The sequence below is a fragment of the Phaenicophaeus curvirostris genome, chromosome 16 (assembly GCF_032191515.1).
Source record: "Phaenicophaeus curvirostris isolate KB17595 chromosome 16, BPBGC_Pcur_1.0, whole genome shotgun sequence".
Lineage (NCBI taxonomy): Eukaryota > Metazoa > Chordata > Aves > Cuculiformes > Cuculidae > Phaenicophaeus > Phaenicophaeus curvirostris.
Window position 1 is genome coordinate 4,870,346 of NC_091407.1, and position 18,126 is coordinate 4,888,471.

An 18,126-nucleotide genomic window follows, 5' to 3' on the forward strand; every position below is an offset into this window, starting at 1 on the left:
ACAATGATTGCCGTTAATGCCTCAGCTCCCTGCCTCCTTCCTCCTTCATTTCCCCAACGTCTGCAAAGGCCGGGTCAAATGCTGCCCAGCTGGCATGAACAATATTTCTTCCTTCTTCGGTAATTATTGTCCCTTCTTATTCATTTCTCAAAAGCCTTTTCACAAGCAAGAGGTATTTTTGAGGGTTGCAGCATTCATCTCAATGTACGTTTTCATGTCTGTTCTCCTTGAAAGAGCTGGAAAGCTGATTTACTTTATTAGACCAAATGAAAGGAGCTTATGAAGGTAGCCAGTGCAGCATTGTACAGGATGTCAGGGAGCTAGAGAGGAGTGTCCTCAGAGATGGCCACTGAATTTCTTGCAGAAGCTGAAAAGTAGATGCTGCTGGTTAGTTTGGTGCTGTTCTTTCTTACATTGTGTAGGCTACCTTTCAAAGAGCTGATGCTGAGAACTTCTGCATGATCCCATCACTGGTATAGCCACAAAGGCTTAAGAGCAGTAATGTAGGTAGGGAAGCGTAACATCTTTGGACTGGCAAGCCTGGTGGTAGCTGTGCTCATTCGAGGGGGGCAGGTACCCAGATGACTGTGGTGAACATGATGGGGAACCCTGGCCAGCCTGTCCCTGGTGCAGGCAGGTAGCCGGCGACACCTGACTGCACAGACCCTTCTCCAAGTGGTTTCATGCAATGAGCAGATGACTAAAATCCATCTCCTGGGCAATTCATCTCATTCATCAATTAAATTGTTTGCCGTGAACAGTTTGGCCCCATCCAGCTCCAGGATTTCAGCCTTGTAATTTTGCTGGCAGAGGACAACAGTGCCGTGTCCGTGAAATCTGCCTGCCAACTGCTTCCCCTGCTAAGCATTTTCTAGGCTAACAATCCGGAAAACCTTGCCAGCAGTCCCAGCTCTGTCCCTTTCAGGGCAAGCCACTCATTTAAACGTGAGCACCTCTAAATGACTCCATCTGCTAAGTGACGTTAGTAAAGAAAAGATTATAGCAGGAGTTATTGCCGTGTCCTCAGGTTATAACCCTTTTATAAAATGGACTGGAAGAACAAGGGGACTGTGAGGAGCCAAAGCTGAAAACCACCTGGGTGACTGTCAGCTTGATTTATTTTCTTGCTCATTAGATAAATTAGAAAACTGGCAAAAGAAATCGTTGCCCACTCTCAGCTGCTTGGTAACCTGCCATGTGGCACAAAATACTGGCCACAGGGAGACGCAGCTCCTTCCCACCTCCCTGGCCCCTCTCCCCCAGCCACCCAGCACTGGGACAGGAGGACAGGAACACGGGTTGGTGATGGGTCTGCTGGTGTCACACAACTCCCCAGCGGTCCTGTTATCCTAAACCACCTCTCTGACCCATCTGGCTGACCGCTGGCAACAATTAGGGTTTTGCTTTTCTCTAATACTGTTGATTTTTGAATAGCAGCATTTTTTCTAGGTGAAAACAGCAGTAGCAGTATTGCTTTTGAATACTAGCTTTGACCTCAGAAATGTTTTGTTGCTTTCATTTCACAAATCATACAAACTGAAGCAAAAGAATGCAGTTTGTGGTAATATCATTAGCCAGACCCTGCTGCCCTTCAGAGATGCCGGTCAACATTTTGCTCTTTGGTATTCACCAGGTCACTTGTAATCAGCCTGCCTCCAGCAGCCACCCCTTTTGCTTATGAACCAGGCTACTTTTTGTCTTTCAGAAGGATGGAGCTTAATGGTCAGACTTGCTTTAAATCCCTGGATAAAATTCACTATCCAGGTGATCAGACTACAGTTACAGTGCCTTCTAGCCTAAAATACTCACTTCAAACTGCATAACCAGATATTAAATTTGGATCATTTAAGCCATCTTCGGTATGTTTAGCTGTGTCTGATGCACTTCCACAGTATGAAACGAGGCCAGTGTTATGCACATAGTATTCACACACGAGGAAAAGCTTCCAGCCAGGATGAGCTATTAAGAGACTGCAATGCATTTCTCAGCCAATGTGGAGGAATCCCCACTGCAAGGAGGTGTGGAAACTAGGGGAGAAACAGGGCAGGGACCTCCTGGGGAATGACATCTTGGGTTTCCCAGCACTGCCGTGCCTGTGGAAGGAGGTAGGGCAATACTTGCCCTGCAGACCATGATTGGAGCAGATTTTCTCGCTCTCCATGTCCTTTCTTCTGCCCATGGGACTTCTGCACTGCCTGCACAGGGTCCTTGTCGTTGTGTCTCAAGCAGGCGTTGGAACACGCATGTCCCCATGGCTCAGCCTTCTGCCAGTGTTGCACCCATGTGTGCAAACATAGCCGTGTGGCATAGGATGGAGGAGACGGGGCTAATTCCTTCCTGAGGATCCCAAGGAATCGGCTTATGGCCCGAAGCTCCGATTACTCTTATCTTAGCCTGCATGGTGGTAGCCACATCCTGAAATTATCCAGCTTTTTTCAAAATCCCCAACTCTCCTGACCAACACAACCAAATTCCAGCCCTGCTTTCACCTCTAGCAGGTTTAAGGGGCTGCAAGTCAGTGCAGACTCAAGGCTGAGCTTGGGGGAAGGGGTTTGAACCCCAGATGCGCTGTGGGAAGTGCCTGGGTGTGATGTCCCATCCCACCTGCCAGACCTGATGGAGCCTGGTGCCGAGCAGCACCATCAGCCCCTTTCCAGCAGCCACGCTGGAGCTGAGTGCTCAGACTCACCTGCTGTGATCCTGGCAGCTAATGTGCCTCTCAAACAGGGATAGATGCTGTCAAGTCATGGAGGGAAATGTTTGGTGGGTGGGATTAAACTGTGAATCTGACCCTTCTGTGGCGTGAGATGTAGCACCACTTGCTCCCACCTGCCGCTGCTCCCCACCAATCCCACCCCTCTTGGAAAATAAAGTGGGAAGAATCAAAGTCCTTCTCTCCCAGTTCTTGCTGTGGCTCTCAGCCACTGACATCAACACTGAAATGGTTGACATTAACTTTGAATGGATTTTAGTAAACCCCCTTGTAAGCCGGAATTACCCACGCAGCATGAGGTCCGGTGTGCAGTTTGGAGACCTGGTGACGAGCAGCGCTTTAGTGGCTGGATCAGCTCCCCGTGCCGTGGATGCAGGGCCAGACCCCCTTGAGGAGCTGTAGTAGCTTCTGCTGATGCAGCCCCTGGCACGGGACCCTGGCAGCTGCCTGGCTCCTGGAGAGCTGCTGCTCCAGCACCTGCTGCCTCTAAGTGTCCTGCCACCAGCAGGTTGGCAAGGGGCTTGTGAGCTTCCCAGCACTGGGGATGCTGGTCCAGGTGACCTCTGCCGTGGGATGTTTTCCTCTCTGGGGCAGGATATGAGCTGTTGTGGGGTGGTGGGAACCCCTCAGTGCCATGAATGAGAGTGGCCCCAGCTCTTACCAGCACGTGGCATAAACTAGCAGCCTTGGTTTAGCAGAGCCCTGTGGATGGGATGGTAAATGAGATCATGCCTGGTCCAGCTGAGTCTCCGGACTAGTGTATGAAAATCTAGCAAGAAGATTAAAAGATGTCCTCAGGCAGAAGAGGGTATTTATTTCTTTCTTTGTGGCTAAGATGCGCGTGGCGTGGGAGTGACAGGGACGATGACCTCCGCTGAGCACCTGCACGTGGGCAATGCTGTGTCCTCATGGGGGCTGATCTTGGGGACAAGGCACTGGCCAGAAAAGCTTCTTCTGAGATGCAGGCGGCCACATCCGATTTCCTCTCCTGTGCCTGGGCTGCGAGCTCAGCATCTTCACTGCCAGCCCTGTAGCTCTTCAGCAAAGGGAACCCCTGACATTTTCCTCCTCTTTCACGAGAAAGAAGGCTAGGAAAGATTGTCAGATGGTTCTCACTTCTTCTGGAAGATGAAGGGCCTGGAAACATACTCTAAAATTACTTTTCCTCAATCAAAGGTCCAAAGATCTGGGCAAGTAATGCAGCTTCCTTGGCTGATCACCTGTCAGCACTGTTTAGGTAAAGTGTGATAGTTTCTAACTGACATCAAATCCACATGTATTTCCAGCATGGAAACAGGAATATCCACAGTGATATGGACACTGGATCACAGCTGGGATGGCCCAGCAGCTTTTCCAAGTCAGGCTCAACAGGGGCTGTGAAGTCAGTAGGCACTCTAAAGAACTGAGGACTGGAAACAATGCCTTAAAAAAAGTCTGTGATAATGATTGAGTTATGTTTAAGAGGCTCATTTGTACTAACTAAATGCAAATAGTTTACATGGAAAATATCTCCCATTAAGCTCATTTCTACATAAAATGCTAACAGATTGAGATTATGACTCTAATGATTATTTTTATTGCTGGTTTGCATTTAAATGGCATAAATTTTCCCCTACTGTTCTCTCTTTGGGTTAGATCAATAAAATCTATTAAGAAGGTTTGTCTTCCTCTAAGATTCCTCCCTCTCTTCTTTCTGTCTCATCTCCACTGGTGCCCTTTTTATCCACCCACCACCAGAGATTTTTTCAGAGCTGTCTCCACGCTATTGGTGCCGAGGATTTGAAAATCCCCTTTGGCAAAACAGAATGAATCCGATTTTGCTGAGGTGGGGGACTACAGAACAACTCAAGTGCTGTTCCCTTTCCTCAATTTGGGCCATATTGCAAGAAGATATAGTTGAAGTCAGCTTTTCTTTCCTCTTAGCCTCTCCCCTCCTCTTTTATGTGTATACCTGTGCCTCCTCAGCTATGGATGCTCTTATGCTCCTTCGAGCAGTGACTGTGGCTCACTGAGCAGGTGCTGGATTTCTATTTGGAGAGGAGTTATCCTGGTATGTACATAGTGAAAGCCATTAAGACACTGACCTTTAAATTGGGCTTCTTCCTGCTCATGTAGGGAGGAGGTGGGTTGAGTGCCCAAATCTTATTCATTTTAATGACAAATCCCTCACATGGAGGCTTTGAAATACTCAGCTTTAATGCAGTTTGCCTCCTTCTGCTGCAGCTTGGCTTTCCTGTGCCAGGGGATGTCTCTTCTTCCACTGCATAGTGACAAACCCTGTAGATTTGCTCCATTACTACTGTGCCCAGATACCATTGTGTATGGGTTTATGAGCTTAGGGCAGTGCAAGTGTGGGGCTCTCCATGCTCCTTAAATCAGTATCACTGACCGTTCTTTCCTCCATTACTCTCAGCATCACTTTTTTGTAGCTTAATTTGCATAAGTTTCATATCATCCATGTTTTTGCTTTGTCCCTGTTATCCCATTACCCTGGATAATCAAAGTTGTCTGTAATAGAAGCAGCAGAAACAATTTGCTTACCCTCCTATTACAAGATATTCCCTCTACTAAGTCTGAGAATACCTGCAGTTCTGTGGTAATGCTAATTAACTGTGCATACATATAGAAAGTAAAGCAAACCGCGTGGTGATCCTTAGGGATGGTGGGGATTAAAGAAAGATAAGATGTTATTCTCCTCTTTCTCTGAGCTTCAGTGTCCCTACCCTCAATGGAAATTGCTTTGCATTTATAGAATAAAATGTAATACATGGTGTGGGGAGTCACTGACTCTGCAGAGAGTGGGGGTGGAAGGAGCAGATTCCCCTGCTAGCAAACCCACTATGAAAGTAATGATCCTCCCTGATGTCTTGCTCCTTGTCTGTATTTGCAGAGATGGGTAGGATGACACAGTCTTTACCCTGTTCTTGTCCCCAAGCTTTGGAGCCTGGTGGTGCTGAGTAGGGTTGTACATAGGCACCGATTTCTTGGGACTGCAGTTGTCCCCTAGAGCTGGGCTCCAGCATCGTACTGCTGGAAAGGCTCCTGTCCAACCACAAGGGCAATCTGCTACCATTTGCATGGAACATCCTCCATAAAGTCTCACATGAGGCTTTCTCCTGAATGTCAGCCAAGTGACGAGTGTCTTACACAGCCAGGCAGGCGTGGAGGACTGTCAGAGCTTTCCATGCAGGTGAAATCCTACTCAAGTCCACCCAGCAGCTCCTCTGCCAGCAGCATGGACAGACACCCTCAATGCGCCCTGGTGGAGCATCTTGGCCTGGCCCTGGAGCCACAAGCACAGGCACAGTGTGTCCCTGGGTCTGGACCCTGCGCTCCTGCCACCCATGGGATGAAAGCTCCAGGAGGGTGGTTAGACAGCCCTAGCTCTCCTCCCACCTCTGAAATTGTGAGGAAGCTGTTATTACCCTGAGCTCTGATAATCACTGTGCCTTTGATGGAATACTCATGTTTGGGATTGTACCACGTCTCTCATCCTCCTTGTCTGTCAAGGAGCTTTACGCAGCCATGACTCAGAAAGAGGCATCAGCAGAGAGTCTGTAGATACGGCTGTTATGTGGAGGGTATATAAATAATGTATATGCACGTATACAAGGCATGACCTACGATCTCAGGACCTTCCCTCCCTGAGTGGTACCAACTCCTTTAAAGCATCCCTGCATCATGCCATGTCTCTGGCCATGCCACAGGGCTCAGATTACATGGATGTCCCCTACATCTGGCAGAAGTACGTGGAGAGGGGCAATAATGGGATTGGTAGGGGTGAGGGCTTGGTGCTGCAGGTCCCTCCTTGCCTGCTTGGAGCAATGTAGTAACTCCTTCCTTGTCACTGAAACCTTCACTGCTTATTGCTTACCATCGTTTCTGGGTGCAGTTTTGAGACTATAGGCACCAAGGTGTCTTGTTCTACTCACAAGCTGTATCATCAGTTAGATGCTTTGAAACTGTGCCTATGTTATTCATCCTTCGAAGCAGCCCAGGGGCAGGTTGTCGGTACAGGGAGCTGCAAAGGGCTTTTTAAGGTGCTTGGGTGCTAGCCAAAGAGATTTGCTGGTGCAGTCAGGGCCCAACTGGCTGCTCGTCGAGAGGCTGAATGGAGCCGTGCTGCGCCTTGTGCTGCAAAGATGCAGGTGCATCATCCCAGCAGAGAGCTCAGTCCTGAAATACCTGAACCTCAGCAGAAGAAATGGTGAGACTCAGATTAGAGTGCTGGCTGATGTCAGCCCTGAAATCAAGCTCTTTGTTGTATTGCCAGTCATCTGAGACATTTTGGTTCTGATCAGGCAGCGTAAGCTTCAATTGTAAGAAAGAGTGGGTTTAAAAATGAGAATATGAATTTGAGTCATAGGAATGGATGCTTACGATTGGAGATGGGACACTGTATCACTAAGGACAGTTGGGAATTTCTTGTTTATTTTACATAGCTGAGGCGAGGGTAAACTTCCTATTAGCTTCTCCGAGAGAGTTCATAATGATTTGACCCTTAAAATTAAAGATCTGGAGCTAAGCAGCTGGGCTACCGACTCCAGCACAGCCTCCGCTGGTGGAGTTCAAGCAGCACACTGAAATAGCCAGCAGCTTTCGACAGCAATTGCACTCAGTGCTGTTCTTCAACATGACAACATTTAGGGGGGGAAAAAGAAAGGCAAAGGTTGAATTCACAGACTTTGTTTCTCTGCCGTTTGAAGGATACAACAGCCTGGATTTTAATTGGCACTGCATTCTCCAACTGGTACCAGGGGCAGTCCTGAAGACAGACACCCAGCCAGGCAGGCGGAGCGGCAGCCAAAGGGGGGAAGGCTGTTTGAAGTGCTGGGTGCAGGTACTCAGAAGTGTCCTCACCAGCATAGAACTGATCCAGGGGCAGAGGAGTGGTGGTTTATTTCTGATCATTAATGCAACGGACTCTTCTCTGGTTTCCTTCCACTGATCTTCTCTGAGCATAGCCCAGAGGGAGCCACATATTGAGTGGTTTGTGCTGGAGATCACAGAGCAGAGATAATGAAGCTGTTTTCTTACCCTTTGCGTTTCCTGATGGTTCGGCTCAGCCTGGTCTCATGCCTCTGCCCAGCGCTGGGACTGGAGCCTGCAGGAGGCGGTGGGAGGCTGATACTTTGCAAGATGGGCTGCTTGTCCCTGTGGAGAGAAGCAGGAGGAGCTCAGGCTGCGGTCACCCTCAGCTTAACCCCAATGCCTTGGTCAAATAGGAGTCTCCAGTGCTGACGTGCAAACCTGCTCTGGTCTGCGGAGTGCAGGAAGCTCTGGGAATGAAGACGATGCTGTGAGCATCTCTGGCAGCCGAGGGGTGGGTTTTGCTAGGGAAGCCTTGATGGGTCAGGTCCCAGCCACAGACAATCCCAACCCTCCGACAAGGCTTAGGGGGAGACTGTAGCACCATGCATGGATCCATGAAGCACAGGCTTATTTCAAGCACAGGCAGGGTGGGAAGCAGAGTAATCCACTTCAATAGCCACAATCACCTTCCATCCCAATGGGGCTTGGCATCTTGAGATCTGACAATAACAATTTTCCTGGCACCCTATCCTTGTGCACGAGCAGGAAGGCTCTCTGGGCAGCAGCTCCAGCTGATGATTTCATTAATGCTTAGAACAGGGTCCCACCTGCTCTTCTCTGCATATTCAGCATCACCCCCACCTTTCTAGTTGCATGCTTGCCTTGACCTCACCTCTACTTCCTGAGCTGGCTCGCAGCTTTGCATCCTACAGGCTTCCTTGTCCCTCCATCTTTCCTGTTCATCTGTGATTTAACCCCAGGAAAGCACTCTTAAACGTGCCCTCTGCTCTGTGCTCGTCGTGCTCCACACAAATACCTGTTTTGCCCCAGGAGCCTTTATCATTGCAACCAGCACAGTCTCAATAAGTCCCGTGCAAGACAAAAACCTCAGCAAAGCATTTTCAGCCTGCCTGTCTGAAGCCAAGCTGGAGCTATCAGTCCCAGAAGCCCAGTGGGGTGGATATAGTTATTGCTCAGAAGCTTTATATTTACCGTGACCTTTCTGACATCACAGTAAATGCATTTCAGAGCCGGAGAAGTGTAAAAATAAACTGCAAGGAAATCAAGACAGCTAATTAGCCAAAGGTTACTGCTGGGCTCCGTGACTGTCAGCCCTTTTGAAGTTCTCCTTCACACAGGCAGATATGTGTGCAGTGCTGCTGCTCCTTTGAATAAATGTCTTGGTTTCCAGAGTGGGTTCATAGCTGGATGTGACTAAACACATGTGAGGCCTGTCACAGCAAGCCCGAGCAGGATGTTCACGTCCTTTAACCTTGTACTTCTCCAGTGCTGAAGAGCATCTCATCTCGTGGAGTGACTGATCAACACTGTGCTACCTCTCAGCACCTCAGGAGCCAGGGGGAGCTGGGAGGTGAGGAGAGACCACAGAGCTGCCTTTCTGCACAGTCAACCCTCCGTCTTGGAGATGTTTGGTCCTCTCTGGTGTTCCTGCCCTCTGCATTGTGGTCACAGCAAAGGAGATTGCTGGTCTGCCAGCTCTGCCTGGGCTGCACCAGTCATCCAGGGTTTGGATGGCACCATTGGGGTGATGTTTACTGGGGAGGAAGAGCCTGGGGAGTGGTGGAGCACACCGCCTAGACCATCATGATCTTGCCCCATGTCAGTCATTCCTCAATATCTGTTTTCCTGAGAATAAGCATCTTGTGTGGAATCACAGATAGATACACCAGACACCATGAGAGGAAAGGGTGAGAGGGTCCTAGCTGAGGAGTAAGGTTTCCATGTCAAGAGAGGCTGAGTGGGTCATGATGGAGGCCTAGGTGGACTAGATCGTGGTACTGTGTCCAGAGGGATGTTTTGCTCAGCTGGGAAGGAAAGCTCTGGAGCTCACAGCCCTGAGCTGTGGGAACTTTCTTTTCTCGTGCTCTGAACTTCGCTGCACAGGGTCTGGGGAGAGTGTGGGCATGGCAACCTTATGGTCGCCAGCATCATTCACGCTGCCTGCTCCTTCTCTTTTCAGGTTTATCTCCTTCCCTTACTCTGCTATTTGGAACTCCATTTCCCCATGGCAAACCCTCTTACAGCTCCCTTTCCCTTCTCTGCAGGTTTCTTCTCTTTCCCCTTTTCTTCCCGCTGCTTTGCTCCCTCCTGCTTGCAGCTCGTGCCGAGCATCATTTGTTTGCTCAGCATAGCTCCTCTTGGAACGTTAATCTGCCGCTCGTTTCTCCACAGACTTTACACCACGACTTGGGGCTTTGTGTGCATGTGTGTGTGTGATTCAATTAAACAAAACACAATAAAATTAGGGAAAACAGAGAGAGACAGAGACAGACAGCAATTCCCCACTCTCTGAGGACCAGCCCTGTCTGTCTGTGAGCTCAGCCCCAGCACAGCTTGCTCATGTCACCACGTGGGTTTGCTTGTAGCAATGCTCTGGATCCCATGCTTGGGGTTTCCATCCCTCTGCCGGGACCCTGGGACAGCAGCTACTTCTGCTCTGCTGTCAGGAACCGAGACTGCTCCATCAGATGAGAGGTGAACCTCGAAGGAGCTGGCTGCTCGCTTCAAATAAGCCTTGAAATGCTGAGGCGTCTCCAAATGCTCAGCCTCCTCCATCCCTCCTTTGCACTGCACAGCTCAGTCCCTGCACTACTCGAGATCCTCCAAGCCTCCCCTTTGCTTCCTCCAGGCCACCAACATCCCTACTCCCTCTTCTGCCATACCAACATTCCTCGTCACCCTCCTGGTAGCAGATTTACCTCTTTCTAGGACCAAGTTTTGCCCCAAGTCACATATTTTCCTTGCAGTGCAGCCTGAAAAATAGCAGCTGTTCCATGGTGGACTTTGTTTCCTTGGCTGGCTGGTGGGCTCCCCTCCTGCTGCCCTGTGCACCTCTCTGCCATGCCCTTCTTTCCCTCGCTGCCTTTCTACCTTATTTTCTTTTCCTTTTTCCCTTCTAATCCATTCATACTGTGAACATTTGGGTTTTTAGCAGCCTTTGCTCTCAGTCATCTCCCTGGCAGGTTTCTCGCCTGTCCCCACGTGCGTGGGTGTGGGTGTCTGTCTCCCGGAGAGACTGGTTCTGCTCACTCGTCCCTGGCTGGTTCCCTGGCTCTGCAAATTTATTCTGTGAATACAGCCTCTTTCCCTGGTGAACTGCTTGGTTGTAAATCTGATGGCTAAAGTGGGTCAGTGCATGTGGAAGGAGGTGGTTCTGGGAAGGACAGAGGGAAAGTAGGCTCGGGAGGCCACCAATGCCAGATTACAGGGCGAGTGGGAGAGGAGAAGCTGAGGGCAATGTTCTTAAAAAGTGAAGATTGCAAGGGGTTTTAAAAATGCACGTGAAATGTGATTAATGAAATCCTGGCACTCAATACCCTCTCTCCTTAGCGAAAAATAACAACAACAGAAGTGACAGCCCCCTTCCTGACAGCAGCCCTCACCGTGCAGAGCCCTCCTGGGGATGTGGAAGTTCGTGTTGTGTCATCTCCAATGACTTCGATGTCCTTCTGAAATCCTGGAAGGGGCCTTGTGTTGCTGAAAGGGAAACATCCTGAGGAGGGCAGGACCTGATTAATGCACTGGGGCTTGTGTTTGTATGTCAGGGCAATTGCCTCTTGCCCGGATACCCACCAGCCACCCTCAGGGTGGGCTCCAGAAAAGTCATAGAGGCACGCTCTGTGCTTTAAGCCTCTGCCCTCTGTCCCTTCCGTGTAACATCAGAGCTCGCTCTTTAACATTTGGAGGACTCCTTCTAGTACCAAGGGGCTGTCATTATCTCTGGCTGATCTGATGCTTATTTCAAACAGCAGGAAATGGTGTTGCTCCCCATTCTCTGGGTCACAGCAATTGTGGTGGCTGTGAGACAGCACCATCCGACTCCTGTCTCTGGTGACTGCATGCCTGCCCCACCTTAGTCCTGGCTTTCACAGGTTGAGACTGTCCTGTCATTTAGTCAATGAGGGCCTCTTTGCTGAGCAAAGTCAAAAGATGAGGCCAACTTTCCTGGTGTGCAAACCCAGCTCTGGAGAAAGGAAAGCAAGAATCTGCCTTGTGCAGCAGAGAAACAAGGGACAATCCACCTTCTTCCTCAGCTTGACCGATGCCTGTATATGGGGACCCATGGTTCCCACGCTTTTGTCCTTATAGACACATGTATCCACGGCACAGGAATAAATTTTAGCTGAAATGGTTCTGCGGTTTCCCATGCATGCAGCCAGTGCACCTGGAGCCGTTCCCAGATGACTCTCCTCATGAATGCCCCTTTAGCAATTTTATGAGAAACAGTCTCCATCTCCAGCATTAAAAACAGTCCCTTCCTCTTTGATTTAGGGATATTAATCCATGCCAGCAGGCAAGAGGCATGACATGTCTACTTAATATATTCATTATTAAATTGGTTTTGTTTCTTTCCTTTCTCTTCCACCTCCAAGGCTGCACCTTTCTTTAGCTCCCTGTAACATTTGAACCTGCATGCTGCACTCAGAAAGACAACTTCCACCACGGAGCAATTAGCATCACTTGGTAGGTCAACCTTACAAGTCCATGCTTCCTCCCCAGAGGCTGTGCTCAGACTTCACAGAGAAGACCCTCCTAGCCCCATCTCCAAGGATGCGGCTGCTCCAGTGCTGTGCTCGGTGTAACTGCTGGTGTGGCCAGGGCTGTGGGATGCTATCAGTCCCACGTCACTTATTCTGATCAAAGCACAGGACAGGCCAACTGCATGAGCCTGCTGGCAGCCGTGCCTGAAACGGCGCCCAGGCAAGGGTCCAGCGAGTGTGAGTTTCTTCTGCTGTCATTCAGATGCTGGCTCCAGATCAGTGACGGCTAATGCTGTCCAGCCCTCTGATGCCATGACCGAAACCCAGATAAAATAGTGTTAACTCCACCAGCTCCAGTCTTTCACCTGCTCAAGCCATGTTCTTGGCTCTGGGTTGGTGGCCACCTTCACAGCATGTTATTGACTTCTGCAGTGCCGTGCTCTTCCTAAAGTACACAGCAGATTAGATTTAGCAGCCAGCACTTGGCTCCTGTACTATGGCCTATGAAGAGAAGAAAGATACATCTCAGGACCTCGTCATGGGACTGCTTTTGTTTTCCTTTTCCATGTCTGTGCTCTGTGAGAGCTGACCCTGCTCTGTACCGTCTGGGAAGCCCTTGGACTCCTTGTGGTGCTCAGGATGATGTTCCTGCAGAGCACAAATCTCAGCCCACCACTCTTAAGTGCAACCTGCCTCAGGGGCAGCCTGTCCCATCCCCATTCCTGTGCTCCACCCAGGCTAAGCCACTGATTTCTTCAGACCTCCTGTCACCCTGCCATAAAATAGCAGTTTGAGTGCAAACAGACAGCAAAGAGTGGAGCTAAAAAAATGACAACATCTCTCTCTTTGCAGCCTGGCTTAGCTGAGCCTCCTCCAAAGTTCCTCCCTCTCTCTTGCACACAGCTGAAGGGATTGTCCCTGCTTTGTACAGCCCACACGATTCTTCCTGTCCCCATCCCTGCCACGGCTCTGTGCCTCCTGCAGCTCCCTGGGACAGAGATGAGGGGAAGCAGCAGGATGTTAGCAACTTCAGGAGCTCAAGAGCAGCTTGAAAAATAGTTGTGTTCTTTTGGTAAAAATGAATCTGTCCCAGTGGTAATAAGGCTGCTTTTGTTCAGCAGGCTCTTAGCAGTGATTATTGTTGTTTTTCAATTTAAAAACCAGACGGTCTATTTATAATGTATAGTATGTGGACTGAGATTTTGTTGTTTTTTTTTATCAAAGCCTTTAAAATGTGTTCTCAGTTCCACTACTGACAAACCATGGAAGCAGTGGGGAAATCTGTCACCTGCAGACCTCAGCAAGTGAAATGATAAAGCAAATCCTAGTTAACAGAGCAAGGTTGCAGCAGTGCTTTGGGGAACCAGTGGAAGACGCCAGGTAGGAAAAATCTGAGGCTGCAGCTGGGAGGTGCTTTTGGTAGTGTTGGAAGGGCTCTGGACACAGGTGCAGAGTACTTGGATTATCTACAGGGATACTACTGTCTATCTTTTCCTCTCTTGTCCAAAGTGGAGGTTGATCAGAGCTGATATCAGTGCCATCCTCCATGCTCTTAGCACTGGGAGAAAAGCCAGACCCCAGTCTTTGGCCTGGCACTAGCTCCAAGTTGGCAAAAATCTCTGAAAAGTAGCTAGGTGGGTGCTGAAGTGATGGTAAGGACAGTGGTTCCCAGGAGTGCGTTAAGGGATCTAGCAGGACACTGCTGTAGATTCTGGCCTGGGCTGACAAGCTCTTACGTAGATACTACAAACATCTGTGCATGCTTTGGGCCTGCCAGTGTTGGTCTGGCATGGTCCCTTCCAGTCTTAACAGCATGGATTACTCTGCCATGCCAACCCTGAGTGCTAGTCAGCTAACAGGTCTTGCTTTAATTTTGTAATGCAAGGAATTTGGAGCATCCTGGCCAAGGATGGTTTAGCACATTGTAAGATGCAGGCACCAAACAGCTTGTGGTAGCAGCGTCAAAGCCACTGCTTTGGATGCTGTTCAGTGCTTCCATGTAGGGCATGGGCTGCCTTGGCATGTTGGTGCATGGTCCAGCATCACCACCAGGACTGAACAGGAGGGAAAGTTCACACGTGCATGTGAATGACCCAGTCCCTGTTGGCCAACCTTCAGCTCACTTGTTGACCCAAGGCCAGATTGCCTTGAGTTCATGGCCAAGCAAGAGGCCACGGCTCTGCTGTCTCTGCCATGCTGAGGCTGCCATTTGTTCCCCTCTTATTGCAGCTTATCTAACAGTGTTTCTGTCTCCATTTCCCAAACACAGCCCCTTTTACTCCCACCATTTAGTTATTTTCTTAATTAAATATAGATTATGGCACTGGGAATAAGGGATTATTACTTATTCATAAGCTACTTAGATTTTAAAGTGCGTGAAGAACACTGCTTATCACACGTCTGTGTCTGCACCATTACCATGTCAAGGACCAGGGTGAACTCCTATGACTTCAGAGCCTTCACCCAAACCTCCTCTTCTTCCCTCCCCGTGTTCTCTACACCTGGAGGAGCTCTCCTGTCTCTTTCTTGCTGTCCCTTTTCCAGTTGAGGCTTGCCAGCCTTTTCCCAAGGAAACTAATTTCTCTGCTGTCTCTCGGCCCCTCCATTACGCCTCTGCTTTGCCCCCTCCCCAGATTTGTTTGCATCTCTCTCCCGGCACTTTCCCCAGCCCTCACGCTGTGTCTGCAGCTGAAGCTCAGCCGTTTCATCTGCCCCCTGCAGAAGAACAGGGGCTTATCACAGGAGGGAGCTCCACAGGAGGTTCTTTTTTTGTAGTTTTCTAGGAAATTCCTCCCAGAACCTGGGTAATTGTTGCCTGAACTTCAACCCACCCTAGGGAGCAGAAGGAGGAGGCAGTTGCTGTTGGTAAGCTGATGGGAGAAGCATAAGAAAGTGGGGTGGGAAGATGGATGCTTTTATAGGTCCATAATGCTCTCCCTAAGGCTTGTGCTTCTTCGTTATGCCCAAGCAGAAGGGTTAGGACCTTCTCCCTCCACCCTGGGAGGAAGCAGTGGCTTCCCAAGGCTCTTTCTGCATCTTAAACCATAGAGCGCTCCAGCCTCTGGGTAGTAACAATAATAATAAAAACCTCTGACCTGGTTTGTGTGCACCAGGGTGGACTCCTGTCTCCATCTTAGTCCAGTTTTTGTTGTCCCCAAGCAGTGCCATTAACGCTCAGCACTGCAAGGCTTCTCCTGGTCCTCTCTCAAGCTCCTTGGGGAAATGGGGTAGCTCATCACATGCTGACCTGAAAAGAAAGAGGGAAGATTAATAAATCCCAGTGCTCATCTCCCCTCCATCTTCCTGGCTCCAGGGCTGTCCTCTGGGCTGCAGCAGAAACCTGGCGTTTCACAGCAGGCAGCCCCGCGTGTCACCCTTGAGGACCCATTAGCATTTCCATCATGCTCATCCCATCTCCTCCTGTTGCTTCTGCACCCCTTGCTTGGCTGAAATGGTAGCACGGGGCTATTTTTGTCTGAGCCACCCTGACACCTTCGTCCTTTGCTGTCCCAATGCTTCCCATGTGGTACTTTCCTGCTATTTTAAGGACTAATGTGAAGTCCTGGCTTGATAGCCCTGAGGACTGAAGACTTTTTGTCAACAGAGCAGATACAAGACAAGCTGCTGAAAGATTCCTCACAGCAAAATGATCTTGATAAATTGGAGAAATGGCCTGAAATCAATACACTGAAATTCAATAAAGTCAAGTGCAAAGTGCTTCACTTAGGAAGGTGATATCAAAATCATAGATATAAGATGGGGAAGAACTGGTAAGCCAGCAGGAGAGTGGCTGAGGCTCGAGCAGTGGAGTAGACCTCAAACTGAACAGCAGACAATAACCTGATGCTTTAGGAAGGGAAAGAATAGGCACATCTTGCCCAGAGATGTATTAATAGTTTCAGGTGGAAGACAGCGATGTGATTTATTTGGCTCTATTTAGTGCTAGCGAGGCATCAGCTGGAGACATAGATCTCCAGATTTGGACACCACAACTTTAGGAGAGATTCAGACAAATTGAGGGAGTTCAGAGAGTTTGGAAAACATGCCCTGGGAAGATGGACTGAGGGAGCTGGGTTTGTGCTCTAGGAGAGAGACGACTAAGGCACAGGGTTGTGTGACATTAATCCAGTGTGGAAAGGACAGTTATGAAAATGACAGCCATCAGTTGATCGAGGGTTGGACAAGCTGTAATAAGCTTAAATTGCAGCCAAGAGGCCTTGGGTTATATGCTCAGTAAAAGCTTCCTGAGAGCAAGGCTGGCTGAAAGCCGGTGCAGGCTGTAAAGGGCGTGTGGGAGCCCCGTCTCTGGTGAGCTTCAACCATCAACCAAAGGAGCGTCTGCGTGGAGATAACCTCCATGCAAGTCCCACTCTCTCTGCCACTGCAGGGATGAGGTTTTGCCAGCACACAGAGCAGGATTAGCCGTGTCCTTGGGGTTACCAAGCTGAGACAAAATTCACTTCCTGCTGTCTCATGTCCTCTTACCAGCCATACCAGGTGAGAGCCAACCTCCCAGTGACTGCAGGGGAAACGTCCTTGGTGTGCTCCATTCATCCCACTCACCAGGGTCCTGCTGGATGTGTCTCGCACACCTCAGCAAGATGCTTCCAGCCACACTTCTGCTTCAGGTTTCTTCTGCTGTTAGACCACAATTTAATTTCTGCCTATCATGGAGATACCCAAAGAGCCTATTCAAGGTCTAAAGCTATGGAATAAGATGGAGACAAGCGTGACTTCACAGTGACCACATTACAAGGTTGAATTGTTCCTGTATCTCACAGTACCATCTGAGAAAGGTCTAGACCACTAATCTCTGATGTGGCTGCAGTGACTCCATGCCTGATCATGCTGAAACTTTAGGATTTGGCTGTCATGACCAGGGGCACCTAGATATATCCACATACACATTAAATTCATTCACTGTTCTGACTTACGCCACCAACTGGAAAAGCCAGTAAAAGAAACCGGAGACTGAAATGGTCAAACCAGGGTGCATCCAGGGTGCTTTGCTTTTTTGGACCAGCTGTAGATCCCCATGGCCTCGGCCATACCGTCTTGGTTTTTGGTAATTTGGTGGCTGGCTGCAGCCCTCCTCCAGATCAATCCCTCTCAATTGCACTTTTTGATCATAATTAATGTTTGCTGTGTAATTACATTGATTTTTTTTTTTAAAAGTGTGCTCTGAGAGATGAAGGGAATTCATAGCCTGAACGTGTGAGGGAGGCAGTGTGATGCTAAAGCTTGTTGAGCAGAAGGGGAGAACTGCAGGGGCTGCACCAGGAATGCACAAGGGGAGGATCTGCTTGAATACCCCATATTACAGGGGGAATTTACTGAGCTGCGATGTCAAAGGGTTGGACATGGAAATACTTGCACTGCTGGTCCTTTTTTCCCTGGCCAAAGGGCTCCACCAGCCCATGCTCTCTACCTGCTGGCCCTGGTGAAGCCCAGGGAGGGGAGGGCTGGTTGTCTGCAGCCCCAGCAGCCCCGTTTCCACTACCAAGCTCAGCAAGGAATGGGATTTTATTTATTTACTTACCAAGTTACAATGGGAAGAGGGATTTCAGGGCAGCTTGAGCTTCCCAGGGCTGAGGAATGGATAAAACCTCCTTCACCATTGTGCAGGGAGGCTCTTGGAGGTAAGAAACCTCAGCCTGGGCACAGCCAGGGCTGTATTCCCCCTACTCCTCACTCGTTCATACTACCAGCAGCTTTGTCACGAGCGTGTATAAATGCAAGAGGCACCTGTAATCCTCCCAGGCTGCCTTGTGCTTCCTTAACAGCCAAATTACTTATAGCCAGCACCTGCATAGCAAGCCCCAGGAGATGCTGCAAGGACACAGCTTTCAGCAGGAGCTGTCTCAGCACTCAAGGCTGTCA